General features: G+C 43.7%; 1 pseudogene across 1 annotated transcript; it reads right to left on the minus strand.

The window, feature by feature from the left end:
- Nucleotides 1–7,516: 7,516 nt before the first annotated feature.
- LOC308234038 (melanoma-associated antigen B16-like) lies at nucleotides 7,517–8,398 on the minus strand (annotated as a pseudogene). The gene has a single exon. The product of its transcript is annotated as a melanoma-associated antigen B16-like (transcript).
- Nucleotides 8,399–9,369: the final 971 nt, after the last annotated feature.

The following is a 9,369-nucleotide window of genomic DNA, read 5'->3' on the forward strand; positions in this document are numbered from 1 at the left end:
GACAAAAATCATACACCCATGGATGAGGACAGTGGCGGGGAGGTAAGGGCAGAAGGTGGGGTGGGAACCGGGTGGAGGAGAGCTATGGGGGGAAAAAGGAGAAACGATTGTAATAATCTGAATAAAGATTTATTTTAAAATAAATAAATAAATAAATAAATAAATAAATTTTTATTGATTTCAGAGAGGTAGGAAGAGGGAGAGAGAGATAGAAACATCCATGATGAGAGAGAATCATGGATCGGCTGCCTCCTGCAAGTCCCCCACTGGGGATCAAGCCCACAACCCAGGCATATGCCCTTGACCGGAATCGAACCTGGGACCCTTCAGTTCGCAGGCCAACGCTCTATCCACTGAGCCAAACTGGCTAGGGCTCATCATTGATGTTTATAGCTCTTTCTCCCTCTCCCTCCCTCTCTCTGAAATCAATAAAAATAAGTAAATAAGTAAGTAAGTAAGTAAATAAATAAATGTATTGTGTTTCCCTGCAACAAACATATCTCGTCTGAACTCTAATTCTAAACTGAATGGCTAGAGGAGGCAGAAAGCCTTGTCCTGGGTTTACGCCTGGATCGTATAAGGTGCTGCCCCTCTCGGTATTTCCTTCTGAACTTCTCTTTGCTTTGCTCTTACAGGATTCCGTTCCTGAAGCAACACATTATTTCACAGCATCTGGAGATGGAAGAAAGACTACAACTTGTCATTATTCGTTGGTCCTGTTCCATCATATGTCTAAATGGAACATCTCAACAGGTGCCATCTGTCCCTGTTTCCAATGTGATGCTGGACACTGAACAGCAAAATGCAGAAGACAGGGAAAGACCCGAAGGCGATTTTATTTTTATTTTTAAATGTATTTTATTGATTTTTTGCAGAGAGGAAGGGAGAGGGAGAGAGAGTCAGAAACATCAATGAGAGAGAAACATCAACCAGCTGCCTCCTGCACACTCCCTACTGGGGGGTGTGCCCACAACCAAGGTACATGTCCTTGACCGGAATCGAACCTGGGACCCCTGAGTCCTCAGGCCGACGCTCTATCCACTGAGCCAAACCGGTTAGGGCCCAAAGGCGATTTTAGGTGTCTGTTTAAAGAGATGAATTTTTATGTCCTGGGTCAATGTATAATATATAATTCAGGATGGGTGAGAGAGAGAGATCTTTCTTTTGTAAAGAGAAGGGGGATTGTGAAAAGGGTGGTGGGAAATAACAACAGGCATAGTGGTAACCCTGACGCTGCATCCTTAGATCCATTTTAGGCAAAAGTACCTATGGAAGTCAAGGATCCCCTTAAACGGATCCCTTCAAACTGTCCATGCTTGCATACCCCTTGAAGCCCCAGTTTAAACACCCCTATCTTAAGTCACCCTTCTGATCACCAACTTGCTGGGTAGGAGAGCCAGGGAGCAACATGACAAGGAGCGCAGGCAGTTGTAAGAGGTGATAGAGGTTCCTGGCTGACAGCCATCAAGGAAATGAGGACCTGAGCCCTGTAACTAAAGCAGCTGAATTCTGCTAACAACCTGAGTCAGCTTAGAAAAAGATTTATCTGTAGAATCTCTAGGAAGGAATGCAGTCCCATCAGCACATGATTTCTGCCTCTCTGAGACTGCACAGAGGACTCCATTGAGCGTTAACCTGGATTTCTGACCTACAGAACGATGAGATAATCAGTGGGCGTTTTTCTTTTGTTTGTTTGTTTTTTTAAGGCACTTAGCTTGTGGTAATTTGCTATGGCAACAATAGAAAATAAATACAGCACTCTACAATTATTTGACCTTATTTTCTTTCATATTTAATTAAGACTCTGGTTTCCCATTATAATTGTTCCCTTATAAGTATCCTCGGCCCTCTTGTTCTTTCCTTTTATTGCAGTGTGGCTCAGACTTGACTGGGCATAGCACCAGACCCACCGGAAGGGCTTGTTAAAACACAGTTTTTGGCGTGGCTCAGTGGTTGAGCATCGACCTATGAACCAGGAGTTTGTGGTTCAATTCCCAGTGTGGGGCGTGCAGGAGGCAGCCGATCAATGATTCTCTTCGTAATGTTTTTTTCTCTCTTACCCTCTCTCTTCCTCGCTGAAATCAATACAAATATATATTTTTTAAAAAACTACACCGTGTTCTGGGCCCCACTTGCAGAGTTTCTGACTCAGGAGGGCTGTGATGAGGCCTGAGCATTTGCACGTCTTCCCAGTTTTCAATGATTCTGTTGCTGCTGGTCTGGAGACCACACACTGGGAACCATTGCTTTGCTCCAGCTACTGTGACTGAACGTGACTGTCTTTTCTGCACCTACAACCGAGCAGCTGGATGCTGTTCAAGAAAAATTACCAATTGGGCTGCCTGCTTCCATTTAAATGAGCCTCAATAACTGCCTAGCTGCCCTCTCACATTTCCCCAGTAACCGCTCTATCTTTCTCTACAATCTGCCTTTTCTCTCTCTGCAAACCTCCAATACCTATTCTCTCCTCAGCAGATAACCTCATCTCCCACAGGTCAGTGAGGAACTAGAAGCCAAGAGAAGGGAATGGCCTCATATTCCCGCTGACGAGGCTCTAACTCTGCTGGGAGCTGGTCTTTCCTCCTGTTCAGTGGAAAGAGAGATCTCTGCCCATCACCAGCAGCCTCTCCTCCCATGCTCTGCATCCTGTTGCTCTCTCCTCTCCAAGAACTCTACTTCTTTAACCCTCTCCTTTCCCCCGTGCTATTGATTGTGTCAATCTGGATTATTACTTGTATCCCCATTTTTAACCCTCCCTTGACCCTATATTCTCATCCAGCCACTGTCCCATTTCTTTGCTCCCATTCACAGTGAAAATTATTGAAAAAGTTGTTGACTTCCCATTCGCTATTTTTATTTTTTTATTTATTGATTTCAGAGAGAGAGAGAAAGGAAGGGGGAGAGAGAGAGAGAGAGAGAGAGAGAGAGAGAGAGAGAGAGAGAGAGAGAGAAACATGAATTTGTTCCACTCATCACTGGTTGCTTCTTGTATGGGGTTTGAACCAGCAACCTCTAACTAACTGAGGGAGCTAGCCAGAGCCCCCTTCCCTCTTTTAAGATATGTGTGGGAAGTGAATTTATTTATTGAATAAATGCTACATCGGATACTTGATATTTGTTGAGCATTGTTCTATGGCCCTGGTTCTCATGAGTTTGTGGACAAATTCCTAACTATGGTGCTGAGAAGGGCTGTGCAGAAAACAGAGGGATGTGGTGGTTTTCATGACTCATAAATTCAAGAAATACATACTGGGCACCCACCAAGCACCCAGAACAGAATCCACCCACGAAGAAAGCAGATAAAGGCTTCTGCCCACATGGAGTTTACCTTTTAGTGGCAGAATATAGAAAATGAGCCAAGACAACAAAAAGATAAATACACACACACACACACACACACACACACACACACACACACAAGATAGTGATACATGATACAAAGAAAAACCAAAAAACAAATCGTGAGAGTTAGGGAGTGTGTGCAGGAGGGTTGTCATTTTACATAAGGTGATGAGGAAAGGTCCACTTGAGAAGGGCCATTTGAGTAAAGACCTGAGGGAAGAGAAGGAGGCAGCCGGGCAGATAGCTGGGAAAAGAACATTCCAGGCAGAGAAGACAGCAGGGCAAAGACCTCAGGGCAAGAGCATTCCTGGCTGGTTGGAATAACCTCAAGAAATTGCAAGAAATCACGAGTCTTCCTGGAGCCAGGTGCACAAAGGGAATGTGCAAGGGTAGGAGATGAGCCAGGGTCACCAGGGGCCGGACTGTGCAGAGCAGAGGTTGACAACCTGTTCTAAAAAGGACCAGATGGTAAATATTTCAAGCTTTGCCGGCCATGTATGGTCTCTGTGAGTGTTTTTTCTCTTATCTTTTATTTATTTTTTGTTTATTTATTTTTAAATATGTTTTTATTGATTTCACAGAGAGGAAGGGAGAGGGAGAGAGAGAGAGAGAGAGAGAGAGAGAGAGATAGAAATATCAATGATGAGAATCATTGATAGGCTGCTTCTTGCACACCCCTCATTGGGGATTGAGCCCACAACCCGGGCATGTGCCCTGACTGGGAATGAAACCCTGACCTCCTGGTTCATAGGTTGATGCTCAAGCACTGAGCCACACTGGCCAGGCTTACGTGTTATTTTTATTTTTTAAAAAATATATTTTACTGATTTCTCACAGAGCGGAAGGGAGAAGAACAGAGAGTCAGAAACATTGATGGGAGAGAAACATCAATCAGACACCTCCCGCACACCCCCCACTGGGGATGCACCCGCAATCAAGGCACATGCCCCCGACTGGAATCAAACCCGGGACCCCCCAGTCTGCAGGCCAATGCTCCATCCACTGAACCAAACCGGTCAGGGCTACGTGTTATTTTTAAACAACCTTTAAAAGTGTAAATTTTCTTTTTGATGGCACAAGGATTTGCCCAATTGTTTACCATTGCTGAGATCTTGAGGCTGTGGTAAAGATTTTGGTTTTATACAGAAGATGTATTATAGAATTATATCCCTGAAACTATATAATTTTATTAATAAATGTCACCCCAATAGATTCAATAATATAGTTTTTTTAAAAAAGATTTTGGTTTTACTCTGAGTCTAAGAAGAAGCATTGGAGGATTCTGAGCAGAGGAGTGATATGACATCTCATATTTTATTTATTTAAAAAAATATATTTTTATTGATTTCAGAGAGGAAGGGTGAAGGAGAGATAGAAACATTAGTGATGAGAGAGAATCATTGATTGGCTGCCTCCTGCACAACCCCTACTGGGGATTGAGCCTGCAACCCGGGCATGTGCCCTTGACCGGAATTGAACCCAGGACCCTTCATTCCACAGGCTGATGCTCTATCCACTGAGCAAAACCGGCCAGGGCAACATCTCATATTTTAAAAGAATCTCGCTGGCTGCTGTAGGGAGAAGAGGCTGAAGGGTGTGTGTGAAGGAGGAAGCAGGGACACTAGAGTTTAGGTTATCTATTGGGGCAAAATAAACTGCCCTATAACTTAGAGGCTTAAGCAACAACGTTTATTATTATTCATGGCTCTGTGGACCGTGAGGAATTTGGCCTGAGTACAGCAGGGTGAGCAGTTTCTACAGGGCCTGGAATGTCCACTATATGTTCACAGACAGCTGGGGCTGGCTGTAATGGCAACGCGGGGGTCATATTCTCACAGCTTGGTTCTTGCTGTTGGCTGACCTCCAGGCCATCTCTAGCCTCTCCTTCATGCCTCTCTCCAACAGGACAGCCAGACTTCTTATGTGGCAGCTCAGGACTTCCCAAAGTGCACAAGTGGAAGCTGCCAGGACTTCTTAAGGCTTAGGCTGATCACTAGCAAGCATCAGTCCTGCACATTCTCTTATTTAAAGCAGGGTACAGGGCCAGGCCAGGTTAGAGGAAAGGGGCCGCTCAACAACATGAACACAGAAGCTATAGTCACTGGGGGCACCAATGTGACAGCTCAACACTACTGAATTGAAAGTTCTTTCAATAATTAAGGCAAGACGTGATGGTGGTTGGGACCAAGGTATTATCAATGGAGATTGCAAGCGTTCACTGATTTCTGGATAGGTGGTGTTTTATTTATTTCTTTAATTAAATCTTTATTGTTGAAGTTGGATATGTTTTGAAGGTAAAGTTGGAAGGATTTGCTGATGGCATTGTATGTGTGAGACAGGGAACAGTCAAGGGCAATTCTGAGATTTTCAGATTGAGCACCTGGAAGAACACCATTTACCGAGAAGCCAAAGGCTGAGGAAGGGGCAGGGCTAGGGGGATTATCAGGAGTTCTGATTTGGAATTTTGAGTTTGAGATTTCTAATGGACACACAAGTGGAGAGCTATCAAGGAGCAGTTGAGTATGCAGGTTTGGAGGATTCCAGTGTGGATATATAATTTGCAGGTTGTCCGGACGTAGATGAAATATAAAGCTATGAGACAGGATGATATCACTACGGCAGCTTGAAAGCAAGAAAGGGAAATTCTCAGGTGTCAGAAACCCAAAAGGAGCCCATTAAAATAAGGGCTAAACCAAGAGGAAGGGAGAATAGGAACCAGGAGACCAGGTCTTCATCACAAGAGAGGAGATCCCCAAAGGATGGTGAATGGAGAATCCAAGACGACGATGCTGCTGGCTTAGAGGACAACCAGTTCACACTGGAGCAAGTCAGGCCCCGGGGAGACGTCTTCGAGTAGACGAAGAGGTAGAGCGCCTCACGGGAGTAAATATAACTGAGCTGGTGGGAAGCTTGAAGTCTCACTAGGATAAGAAGAACAGAGAAAACTGAGCAAATAAAAACGTAGACTTTTTAAAAAGGGAAAACAAAATGAAAAATAAAAGTTGCTAATTGATTGTAATAGGCATCATGATTTCAGAGATGTTAAAATGTGTTAGAATCAAAACCCAGGAGTTCATGTAGTAAGGGCTTTTAAGTGATAAGAATTTCTTAAATTTTTAAAAATATATTTTATTGGTTTCACAGAGGAAGGGAGAAGGAGAGAGAGGTAGAAACATGAATGATGAGAGAGAATCATCGATTGGCTGCCTCCTGCATGCCCCCGACTGGAGATCAAGCCCGCAACCCAGGCATGTGCCCTTGACTGGAATCGAATTCGGGACCCTTCAGTCCACAGGCCGACACTCTATCCACTGAGCCAAACCAGCTAGGGCCTTAAACTTGGCTGGTGTGGCTCAGTGGTTGAACATTGACCTATGAAACAGATGTCACCATTCAATTCCTGGTCAGGGCATATGCCTGGGTTACTGGCTTGATCCCCAGTGTGGGGCGTGCAAGAGGAAGCCAATCAATGACTTTCTCTCATCATTGATGTTTCTATCTTTCTCTCCCTCTCCCTCTTTGAAATCAATAAAAAAAAAATACTTTCAATAATAAAGAATTTAAATAAATATATATAAAGAAAAAAGATATATTTCTTACACATCCACAAACAAGTTAAGCAAATTCAAACATATATCATTTAATTTTTTTTTTAAAAAAAGGTTTGACACCCTTTCATTTGAGCTGTTTCTTGAACCCAACTATTTTAAAATTGGTTTCCCTCACAGTTTCAGTAAATGCTTATAGCAATGCCTTATTATCTTATTCCAGATAATAACATGAGATGCTTTCATGGTTTTAGAAACAACAAAGCTCTTACTATTAAACCTCATTAGAGCATTAGATGTGTGACGAATATCACCATAAACCTGGATATTTAAGCTAATTAAATCTATATGAAAATAAACAATATTTCATTAATACATATGTCAAACATAAATAAATAAATTGCAAGTTACACATATAAAATAGGAATACATAGGCATATGTACTGTGTTCCTTTCAGTTCCATCTTAGCCCTAAGTTCTGTGAACAGGAACCGCCTCTTCAAACAATGCATGAGGAAACCACCCCTGACTTCCCCAGGAGTGGGACAAGCTGCTAGGAACTGGAAGTAGAGACAATCCTGGCTGAAATTCTGGCTTGGAGCCTCTTCATCGTGCAAAGCCCCCTCCTACTGAGATGGGAAAGAACTTGAGTCAGTCCCATGAATCTTGGTCAGAGACTCCAGGACTTGTGTTTTGGTGGTTTTAGCAAGGGCTCCTGGGCCCCACGGGAATTCAGATTGTGCAGGATCACTATTGGCCACCTGCTGGTACTTCAGTTGTTTTTCTTTCATGAAATCTTTGGTGATGAGCTCTGTAGGCTCTCCAAAGATGAAGTGCTTCCTCCCAGAATGTATCCCCATCAAATTCAGAACTTCCCAGACTTCCTCCTTGGTGGCACGGTTCCCCTTCAGGAAGATCACACCAGGGTAAGTATCAGGATGCGGATCGTGGGCACACCCTTTTCACCATGAGCATCCCCTCATAGGTGAGGCCCATTTTGATGAGGAGGCCATAGTAGTGGATGGTGGGATTCACTCCCTTCACATCAAGGCCAAAGATCATCTCGATGAGCTCACAGGCTCTCAGAAAGATCTCAGTGAAGTGGTCTTTGTACTTTCTGGTGACAGTCTTCAACATATCTGCCTTGCTTATTGGCTCTTTTATGAAATTAGTCAACCCATTCCTATCTAGAGCATCTATAGGCACATTCTTGGGGTCTGGCCCAGCCTGTGAGGTGCTATCTTCCTCCTCTTGGCTACTGGAGCCCTCATCTGATCTGCTTGATGAGGTGGCTGTGATGTCGAAGAAACTCGGAGGACTCTCAGGAGGATTGGGGATACCAGCATCAGGAGCCTCCTTCAGATTGCCAGGCATTAGAGGATGGGAGGAGACAGGTCTCCCCCAGAGCCTTGGAGAGCAGTGCAACCTCCAGGCCCAGGATCTCACTGTGGGTCTCACTGAAGGAGTTGATCAGGTGAGCATTGTGGATTTTTCTGACGAAAAGGCATGGCGACTCTGTGGGTAGCAGTGCTCGACTCTTGTGGGTGGGAGTGTGAACAGGAAGGGGAGCACTGGGGAATCACTGCCTGACTGGGTCAGCACAGGGACTTTTCCCTCAGCTGACCAGAATCCACTGGGCCTCAGATCAAAGCCTCTCAGCCCCCTGTCTGCAGGAGGAATTTCTTACTTTCTATACCTGTAACTTCCCCTTCCCCAACATTCTTTTTTTTTTATTGATTTTTTTACAGAGAGGAAGGGAGAAGGACAGAGATTCAGAAACATCGATGAGAGAGAAACATCGATCAGCTGCCTTCTGCACACTCCCCACTGGGTATGTGCCTGCAACGAAGGTACATGCCCTTGGCCGGAATCAAACCCGGGACCCTTGAGTCCGCAGGCCGACGCTCTATCCACTGAGCCAAACCGGTTAGGGCCCCCAACATTCTTTAGTAGTAATTTGGTGGAGTGTGAATTTCTCTCATCCCTAAGGCTTTTTGTTCAACTTTGGGGTGGGTGGGGGGAATCTTCAGCAATTTCTACCAGTACTTTCAATTCTCTTTCTCTAGAACTCCTAATACATAAACATTTAAACCTTTTTACTGGCTTCCCATGATTTTAACAGCTGTTTCTTTTTGTTCATCTCATGCAATATTCTGAGTGAATTGCTCAGTTCTTTCACCCAATTCTCTAATTTACTCTTTGAGCTTATTTATTATAGAGTTTCTCCCGTTTATGGTCTTTTAGTTTTCCATTAGGGTATTTTTTCATTTCAAGGATTTCTAATTGGTTATCTTCCATGTTAACTTATTTCAGCTTATTTTTGCTTAATAATTTCCTTTTGAAATGGAAGGTCTGAACATTTTAACCTTCTATATTAAAGTCTTTTTATACTTCTTTTCTGACTGGTAATTTCAAAGGCTATTTTTCTCACCAAGTAGGTTTTTCCATGTTTTGGAATTATGGTTCAAGAGCTCTTTTT

This window comes from Plecotus auritus (genome assembly GCF_963455305.1).
Source record: "Plecotus auritus genome assembly, chromosome: 9".
Taxonomy (NCBI): domain Eukaryota; kingdom Metazoa; phylum Chordata; class Mammalia; order Chiroptera; family Vespertilionidae; genus Plecotus; species Plecotus auritus.